This window comes from Zosterops lateralis, assembly GCF_965231275.1.
Source record: "Zosterops lateralis genome assembly, chromosome: Z".
NCBI lineage: Eukaryota > Metazoa > Chordata > Aves > Passeriformes > Zosteropidae > Zosterops > Zosterops lateralis.
This window is the reverse complement of record NC_139800.1, coordinates 79,093,794-79,103,957: the sequence shown is the minus strand read 5'-3', so window position 1 is coordinate 79,103,957 and position 10,164 is coordinate 79,093,794. Positions and strand designations below refer to the sequence as shown.

Genomic DNA, 10,164 nt, shown 5'->3' with positions numbered 1-10,164 from the left:
TGTGGAAGACATTTTTTGTCTTTTCACATGTGCTTCTCTAGGGCTTTGTCTTCATTATCCTCTGGGTATGTCTGGGATGGCAAAAAGGTCTTTTCCTCTTTCATGAGCACAGCCAGGAGAGTTTCACACAGGCCATGCTGCAGATTTCTTCTCCAGAATTAAATGTTTGATTAACAAAACGTGTTAATTTAAATCCAGTTGGAAATTAAATAACAACTCTGATGGGAGGCACAAAGTGCCATTTCAAATACGTAAGAGCAGGTTTGGGCACTTTCTGCTGTACAGAGGTTTGTACAGAAGACACAGAGGTTTGCAAATATGATGTGTTGCTGCACAAGCCCTCACAGGTCAATGGTGCAACCATCTCATCCTCAAAATGATCAAATGATTTATGGGCAGAGACTGGACATAGAAGAGATGGGCAAAATCTGAACTGAACAAAAGCTGAAAACAGCTTATTAGATCCTCAGGCTCTTTTGCATGCAGTAAGAAAATTAAGGTAAGAGCAAGATAACCTGTAAATGGGTTAATTAGAATAACTTAAGTACTGTTTAAGCTATGTTTTCCATAATAATATGTGGTGCTCAGTCAATGTAGAGTTGAAGAGTTTGGCTGCATCCTGGTCTAAACAATCATTGTGGATCAGCCTGGAATTTAAGGACAAATAAACTATGGGGAAATATAGTCAAGACAAAAATTTCAATTAAGTTCACTGAAATCAAATTGACTGGGAATAGCATGGAATGATGGAATTCAGGATGAATGAGATGTGATAAATAGGAAAAGCTCCTGCTCCTCTGTGGCAGGGAGGATGCAGACCTGAAAGCATATCCAGGGATAACTCTGCAGGAAGCCAGTCCAAGTGATAGTTTTTCCTTGAATCTCACTATATCAATTAGTAATGATTTGTGGTTAGAGTAATTCCATATTTCATTTGTTGTGTTTATTGCATAGGGCATTAACATACTGAGTAATGAACCTGGAGCAGCTGAGTGATTCAGCTGAGGGTTTGCTCACGTGATGGAGCTGGTTGGTGATCAATTATTCTTTTGTTGTTCAGGAAGATGCTAGTCTTTATGAGCATTCTTTTCTCTGTGTGTAGTTACAGTGGAAAGCAATATGCTTTAGAATGATTGTATTCTAAGTAATCCTAGAAGTCCCAGTATTGAAAAAATTAAGCCTAAAAGTTGTGTTTGTTATAGAGTTTTACATTCATTTTAATGATCTTATTTTTCCTTTTAAGAAGTAATTCTGTGGTGGTCAGAAAACACAGAAATTGATATAATCTCCTTTGACTCCAAGTTTACATGGTAAATCATGAGATACAGAATTTGCCTGATTCTTTATGAAATTTAACACCTGACTTTGTATTGGCCTTAAGAACATTTTCTACAACTCTGCACATAGGCACAATCCATTCCCTGCTCTGGGCATCCTTCAAACCTGTTAGAAATGCACATAAAAACCAGGCCTCAGATATCTCAAGATCAAATCAAATAACCCCACAACCACATGAATGCAATTAAGATAAACGTGTTCACAAACCCCCAACAGATTCCAGTCAGCCCAGCCAATCTTCTGTATGATAATTAGTTTGAAAGGTGAGTATTTGGCCGTAGCCTGTGTGTTTTGTATAAGATTACTGAGGTTTTAGTTTCTGGGTTTTTTCCCTTCCAAATTTCTTTTAGGTGTTTGGTGTGCATCAACTATTTTTTTTTTTTTTCTTGCCTTAGGAGTTTTATAATTTTGCGTGTGCTTTTGGCTGTCTGTCCATGATCTCCTGGGCAGGCACACATCCATTCCTGAGGAACATCCTGTTTTCTTTAGGCTCCCCCACAAACTCCACCTTCGGCTTATGGAGCACTGGTGTTAATTAACCACCCTGCTGGCTGTGAGAGAAACACCCCTGCAAATCCAGCCTGAGAATCCATGTGAAGAAAAACAGTGCAAAGAAAAGCTTGCAGTTACAATGAAGGAAACTGCAACTAAAAAATTTGGTTCACAGGAATGAAGCAGTGGTTTAGTTAATGACTAATTGCCAAAGGAGCTACACATATACACATAGATGAGAAAAATCAATATAGTTGATGAATCCCCTTCTGTTTTACAGTCAGGGATAATTCACTTCTAATGACCCTCAGTATTTATGTGTGTGAGCATCAAATAAGAGAAAGGACACTAACTATCCCAAAAATTGGCTTATGCAGAAGATCAGAACACCTGTTTCTTATTGTTGGGACTTTCTGAACTCTCAGAAGTGTGAGGGAATTTAATAGAAAAATTGAATTGAATACACAGTTGAATTGCAAAAAGATAGACTATTTTGTGTATTAAAAAGTGCTTCTAATGACATCTATTTTCATAATAGTGTTTTGTGGAATGAATGCTTTGGACAAAAGCACTGGTAAATCGTCTGAAACAGAACTGCCTGACACTCAAATAGCTGCTAATGGTAGGTAGCTCCTTGACTTCTTGTTATATTTCTTTCTTGCATTCAATCCTTCTCAGACCATTATGCAGAAGGACACTGCTTTGCTTAAAGGGTTATCAATGTCACCAGGCTCTGGAAAAGATCTGGGCACATTTTAGCCACCTTTTGGCAGATGGGATTCACATGTTATTTTGGGACTAAACAGAATCTCACTGAAGTTGGAAACCTTCAGAGAGGATCCCTGGAAAGGCTTTTCCACCACTTCATGGTGGTGAATCTCTGCAGGGGAGTGGAGTTATCAGCAGTCACCCCATCACTAACCATGCAGGGCATTTTCCATTTTAACTCCTATTTTTGCAACTTTTCCAGGGAAATTATATTTACAGAGCAGGAGCTAAAATCTCCCTTAATCTTAACAGTATCTTTGGGCTCTGCTGCCCTGATCTCTCCTTGTCTCCATCGGGTGTTTCTATAGCAACTCCCCAGGGAGTTTTCCTGTTATCTGGGTGAAGTTAACTGGAAACAAGTAAATATACTTGAGATGAAGTGGTGTTGGGGAAGACTGATGAGGCCTTCAGAGCATGATCTGGAAAAAAAAGCTGAATTATTTGCAGAACCTTCCTCACTCTAAGAGGCTTGAAGCTCCCACAGTCAAAGATTTTGCCTAAAGTACACTTGCCCTCTGTTGTGCCAGCTCAGTCCCAGGTACAGAAAAATTTTTCTGCATTAATAATAAAGCATATGGAGCTCAAACCAGCCAAGCCTAGAGGTGCCTTGCTGGGGAATGGGATTTTCACAGGCAGTTTGAGAAGATCGATTGTCCCTGTTCCAACCAAATTATAATAAACTCGGTGTCATGTCTCATTAGCAGGCATTTCTGTGTGGTTTCTTACTCTGTGGGTGAGATCCATCTCCCAGCTCATCCAGGGGCTGCCAGAGTGAAGCAACACCTTTACCAGCATCCATCAGGAGTATGGAGGGCCAGACCTGGCGCTGCTGATCAGAGGAGGAGGAGGATGGTCCTGGCTAAAGGGATGCTCTCAAAGGAAAGAGATCCTTTCTGCAGCTTCCTGTAAGGAGCTTGGTAGCTGTTGTGGCAGCTTTCCTCTGAATGAATAACCCAGATTATAATGAGTCAGAAGATTTGTGTCCCAGTCAAAAGCCCACTCACTTCACTCCACCTCCTGCTTCCAGGCTGTGGACCAGACTTTTCCAGGCTGGTGTTGCAGCTGGCATTAATGGGCTTTTCCTTTGCATTTTAGACAACCACAGACCAAGCTGTCGGCAGGCCAGCAGCTATTTGAGAGCTGCCAGACCTTTGCTAGACAGTGAGCATCTCTCTTTGAGCTTGACAAGTGTCTCCTGTGGGCAGCTGTGACCTCCTGCTGCTGTCACCCCAGGGAATGGAAAAATCTGCCTCCTGTGCAGCCTGAGCTGCAGAGACCAGCCAGCTCCTTCCCCTGCTCTCATTTTTTGGATACTACCCGTGTGTTGCTTATCATTGGTTCTGATCCCTAAAGCCGAGGTGCTGATTCTTATCTGCAGCTTCAGCCTCGCTTAAATCTTTATCTTCACTCAGTGAGTCTGAGAGCTGAGTGTGCAGAGACATTATTAGATTATTAAATCAATGACACTCAGGTTATTAGTCACACTCATCCGCATTACCTGACACTGTAATGACGTTCTATTTTTACTTTCAGCCTGCTAATGTCCCAGAGGTACTGAAATTATGACCAGAAAATTAATTTCTATACGTTTGAACAAGAAATAGGAGTATAGGAAATAATCCCACATCAACAGTATAAATCCTAATGGAATTGTTCAGAAAAGCAACAGGGAAAGGGAGAGGGTGGAGAATGGTGTCTCACATGAAGCCTTCCCTCTGTGCTGCCATGCCAAACTCTTATGGGTATGATGGTTGCTAGTAACTGGGCCAGACTATTTTAGTTTGTAATTCACTTGGGGCAATTAGGACTTCTCATCTGGCATTAGCGATTTTCCTCACTCAGCCAAGACTCTCTTGCAGAATCCCTCCACCAGGATGGTGCAATGGGCTTGTTTTTCAGGCGTGAAATCAAACCCTGTAAACAGAAAAAGGCAAGATGTTGTTTACGTTTTCAAAAACAACTCCTTAATCTCAGGCAAATTATTATCCCAGTCCCCAGGCTGAGTTAAGAAGTGAGGTCCAGTCTGATGACTCCTGAAGACTGAATTCGGTGTTATTTCTGCTTTGCATGACTAACCCTCTGCAGGCTGGGAGGAATCTCGTTATGGTGGAAAAACACCACGGGAAACGCTCGAAGTCCAGCCACGCCTTTGTCTAGCAGAGCAGAACTGGCCTCTTCTCCCCCCTGCAGCCACAGAGATGCAGAAGTGTGGCTCTAAGGGCTCTGCTCCCCACTTTGAACCCCTGAGTGGGAGCTGTGGGTGTGGGGTGTTGCCAGGGTGGCTGGGCAGGGCGCTGGGATGGGGGAAAAGCAGGGGGGTGGCTGGAAGAGGCAAACTCTGCGGGGGTACCACAGCACCCAGCCAGTTTTCAGCCAGCAGGGACAACTTCTGCAGGGAAAACAGTGGGGAGCAGATGGTGAAACAACACCCCACAAGGGAGAGCCGTTCACACCCTTTCCCCGTGCCGCCCACAGCCCCAGATACTTCCAAGCTTCCCTGGGCTTATTGATTACCAGGGACAAATCTCCATATTGCTTAATTATAACTTGGTTTTAATGCACGTCTTCACACTGTATTTATTTCATGTTGGCAATTAATTCCAGAGTGCTCACTGTGCCAGAAATGGAGCAAGGGGAATTTCTGAGATCTTCCACTGAGGAATTGCCACTTAAAAATGGAGAAATACATGTGAGTATGGGTGTGGGTGTAAGTATTGGTGCTACCTGCTAAATGCATGTTGCTGGATGCTCTTGAGAGCAATGTTTGTAGTAGAATTATAATGAGCTGAGTTGTTTAGGTGTAATTAAAAGATGGGAGTGAGAACTTGGGTGGAAATCCCTTTCTCTAAGCTTTGGGAAGCCTGCTAATAAGACATAAACATTTAGCAGCTCAGCTGGAATATGATGTGCTCTTTGGTTAAACATTAAAGGGGCATTTTTGAGTGGTTTTAATTAATTAGCTATGTTTCAAATTAAGTCAAATCAAATCAAATTGGAGGAGTTAGGCTCAAAATTAATGTTGTTTTCACCTGGTGGAGAATGTCCTTTAAATTACAAACATCTTAAAGACAATGAAAATTTAAAATGGCTTCAAGAAATTGCATCCACATGGTTCCTTCCCTTTTCTCAGAGAATGGCCTGTATTCTGATGATCTATCATTACTGTCATTGCTAGAACAACAGTAAAATTAGAGCCTTTTAGGCTCTGTCTGTTACAACCAACATTTACACATCTTCTAGACATGCTACGCCCATGTCAAACCTGGCATGTAGAGTCTTGAATATACTGTTTTCCTTTTTTATTATTTCTTATCATGATGCAATGTTGCACTTGCACTACCAGGTAAGGAAGATGAGCAAGAAAGTGGGTTTAATATGCTTGCTGAACACAAGTGGAACGTGGGCATTGTACACTCAGCCTCCAATATATGTGAGATTCCTTCCCAGTTTTAACCACTTTCAGTAGCGGGAAAAATATCTCAAGGTTTGTAGAATTCCTTGAGAAATTGCGTTGTGAAAATTCACAGATAGGATGGGGAGGGAGTCCAAAAGAGTGCCTGCACTGAAGGGAGAGGGAACACAAGTGAGACCCAAGGGGGAGGTGATGAATGCAATCTAGTTCTCTGGTTTGTGGGGGAAAGGGGTTTCTATTCTTCTCATTGCTGCTTAGATGCCTTGTGTCAGGTTTAGGCTGGGGGAGAATCAACACAAACTCCCCATGACACAATAGGCTGTAACTGCTGGAAGCTGTTATGTGCTATTATGCGAAGCCTTTACAGTCTATTGAGTAAATAATCTACAGATTAAAGCTTTCTGAGTACACAGTGACTTGATAGGTAACCAAAGAAGCCATTCTGATATGTCATGTCAATAAGAGGAGGATTAAGGTCCCTCACACTCGGTGCAGTGGCAGAGTCTATCTGCTGCCAACCTCTGTGAAACAAAAGCCATCACCTTTCAAACACTCTGCAGTGCAGTTGTGCTCTGTGGCTGGGGACCAGTGATTTGGACAGGGGCAGCTGCTTCTGCCCTCATTTATTGCAACGCAGGGATGCTTGAGCAAATCAGTGGTGGGGTTTTGTCTCCAGCCTCCCAGCTCACCTGCTCCTGTGCCACGGGTGGCTGGAGCCAGGGCCATCTGCCATGGAGAAAGGAGCAAACCAGTGGGCTGGGAGTAGCTCCCAGTTCTCTTTATGTAAATAAGGCAGAGTGTTTTCTTTCTGAAATCCGGGAGCAATATGTGTGCAGAGAGCCAGGCTATGAAGCAGCAGGACAGGAGGTTGCAAAGCCTGTCAGCCCACGCAGGGGGAGGAATCAGGGTGCTGGGTAGGAAGACAAGGGTTTTTCCTAAAGCCAGAGAGATTTCTGCCTTTCTCCCTTGAGCATCCATCCACCCACTCACCACCCTGACCACCCAAAGCTCCTCTCTCCCTCACTGCTCCCAGCTCAGAGTTTCCCCAGTCCCAAGGCCACCCTGGTTCCTTGGGGACCCTTCCTGAACCTCCTCCTTTTGCAGGGGCCTCCTGGCTAAGGCACATCCAGCATCCTGCCTCCCCCCTACAGCATTTAATTACTCCAGGTTTCCAGTCGCTCTGGTGAGTTTAATATGAGCTATGTAAATTCCTCCCAAGAATGATAGGATTTTGACAGCCTGATTTGCCTCGCAGGCATCCTCAAACCAGCTCATTTTCTCTTCTCTGGAATTTTTGAGTGGTCGGGTGGCATTTGATTATCATTGGCTGGCATATCTGAGCTCTGGGGTTGAGCATAAAGATATTTTAAATTTAATAGGTTTAAGATGTCATTATTTCCATGCTGATGAATTTATACTTGTAACCAGAGAAACTTAGAGCATTTAATGAACTTATTTAGATATCATGGTGGAAGCTTTAAACCCAATCCCCAGTATAAAATTAAATCATGTTGGATAAAAACTAACACCCAGAAGCAAAAACTGAACTGGGTAAATGGACGAATTTCAAAAGACAGAATAAATACAGATATAAGGCACCTAGGGGACAGATTTACTAAGAGTTTTTGCACTATTTTCAATGGAGCTTGTAATAGCATAAAAGTATTAAATCTGATTTACTAGAAAGGATTTGTATAGTATTTCACTGCTTGTTTCCCAGTGCCATAGCCCCTTCCCATCTCTCCTAGGTCTCTAACAGGAACTCTGGACACAGCTGAGCACTCAGTGGAGTAAGATCCAGCTTTGCTGAGGAGCTTGCAAGCAGCCAGAGAAGAAAATAATACATCCATTCAGTGATCCAATGGGATTAACAATGTGATTCTATGAAAATCAATTCTCATTCCAAACAGGTCAATATAGAGAAGCCCTGTCAGGCCAGCTGGGAGGTGAATGATGAACAATCACCTGTGGGACAGTCCTGCCCACCTGCCCTGTGTTGTGGGGGCTTGGCTTTGCCAAGGCAAGTTTGACATCTCCTTCCCTGCTCCCTCATGCCAAGGCTCTTGTCAGGATATTTTAAATCCTACAGACTTTCAGAATTTGTGCAAAGGAAATGTCCTGCCCCAAAAGGGAGACTTCAGTTTTCACCATAGTTGGTCATGTCATGTGGGGGATTACTCACAGACCAGGTCTGAAAGTACTGTAAGTGTCCTCTTTTTTATTTTTTTTTTTTCTTTTCTTTTTCTTTTGTTGGGGGGGAGAGGGTGTGGAACCAATTAGAGAACCCAGGTAAGGAGAATCAGCTCTTGATTTATTCCTGAGGACTCAAATTTATTCATTTGAGATATAAATACTGATGAGGTGCTATAGTACTGTCTGTTGATATCAAATTCAGCATCCTCATGGAAAAACCATCCTACCACAGCTATATTTCATTTTAAATGAAGAAGCTAGAGGAGAATGAAGAAACAGATTTAGATGAAATGGGAAGAGATTAAATTAAAAAGTTTAAAATAAACCAAGGCAAGTGACCTTTACTATACTACCTAGAAGCAGAGATTGTCTATTTAATGCTCCCAAAAGCAGGCAAATGCACCAGAAAGCAGCCAGCAGGGGTAAAGCACAGAAGGGAATCACTGAAAGGGCTTAATGGGACTAGATTTTCACAAGATTAATCTTCTATGGACTGATTACATGTAGGAAACAAGGGCTAGGAAAAATGTCCTATATCAATTTTAACAGTGTGTGGAAATTAGAGTAGCAATCCTGCAGGTGCCTGTGCTGGACACTGTCAGCATATTCCAAAATGACCTGGAACAAAGAGACACAAAGTAGTGAGATGGTGAAGTTTGCAGGTGAGACAGATTTGTCCAGAGCAGCCAGACCTAAAGCAGAGGTTTGCAGAAAGATCTTACAGAAATAAGTATCAGGGTGATATGAACTGGCAGGTGAAATTCAGTACTGATAACTGCAAATTAATGCCCTTGTTAAAACAGGTCTGCCTACATACACAGAATGATGGGTTTTGAATTAGCATTTGCCCTTAAGCAGTAAAATGTGCTGGAGCCTTTTCAGCTGCTGCTCTCCAGAGGCTGGCACCATCCTAATGGCCATGGAGAGGATGGAAGAAGGCTCCAAGGATGAGGAGTACCACTATGCCAAGGCTAAGTCCCTGCACACCCACAGCTCTGATCCTGCCTGCAGGTCTGGTAACCCATTGCAGAAAGGCTGCAGGAGTACAAGAGGAGGAAAAGGGAAGGCAAAAAATTTTGGACGTAGGAACCAGCCTCTGTGACTCCAAAATCTCCATAGGTTCAGGGCTCTTGCTTGGAAAGGCTGTGACCAAAGAGGAAAGGGTAAAGGCCTGCACCATCCTGAGTGATATGAAGGTGGATAGGGGTGAACATTGCTTGTAATGCAAGAGGGAGAAAGACAAAGGCCTGCTTAGGGAGAGAAGGGCTTGTTTATTTATTTCTTATATTATTTGGAAGTGCAGCACTCAGCTCAGAGTGTGTCCAGAGTAGAGAAACCAAAATGGTGAAAGGCTTCAAGGGCAGGACTTGAGGAGGATCGAGGTCACTTGGTTTGTTCAGCTTGGAGAAGAGCAGGCTGAGGGGAACCTCACCACAGCCTGCAGCTTCTTCAGTGGGGGGGAGAGCTGCTGACCTGTTACAGGACAGGAGAAAATGGGATGAAGTGGTGAAAAGGAGGGGAGGGGAGGGGAGGGGAGGGGAGGGGAGGGGAGGGGAGGGGAGGCTTCTCCACTAAGAGGGCAGCCAGACCCTGGAACAGCACCAGGCCTGTCAGAGGTCAAGGAGCATTTGGCGGATGCTCTTGGTCTATGGTTCAGTGTTGGGTATTCCTGCAAGGGGCAGGGGTTGGTCTCCATTACCCTTATGGGTCCCTTCTGATAGGATTCCATGGAATTATTCTACAACCAGCCGCCAGTAAAGTGGGTCAACAGTTTTCCATCAGAACAGTTTTCCAAGCTACTTTCTGTTGGAAAACGCTGATTCCATGGTATCAGGATGCTCTGTGGGAACACATCAATGCCATCAAAGCCAACAGCAGAAGCCAGACATCTGCCTGGCCTCCTTGCCTGCTGCCCAGCTGGCTGCCTCTCTGGGACAGCTGGGCCCCTGCACTGCAGCCAG

General features: G+C 43.7%; 1 long non-coding RNA gene across 2 annotated transcripts; it reads left to right on the top strand.

Moving 5' to 3' along the window:
* Window positions 1-260: 260 nt before the first annotated feature.
* On the top strand, window positions 261-9,396 carry LOC310922891. Of its 2 annotated transcripts, XR_014592512.1 has the most exons (6): window positions 261-499; window positions 2,369-2,452; window positions 3,300-3,503; window positions 5,203-5,287; window positions 7,115-7,193; window positions 7,759-9,396. It is a non-coding gene; the product is annotated as an uncharacterized lncRNA (long non-coding RNA). The 2 variants fall into 2 exon arrangements; XR_014592511.1 differs by lacking the exon at window positions 7,115-7,193.
* Window positions 9,397-10,164: the final 768 nt, after the last annotated feature.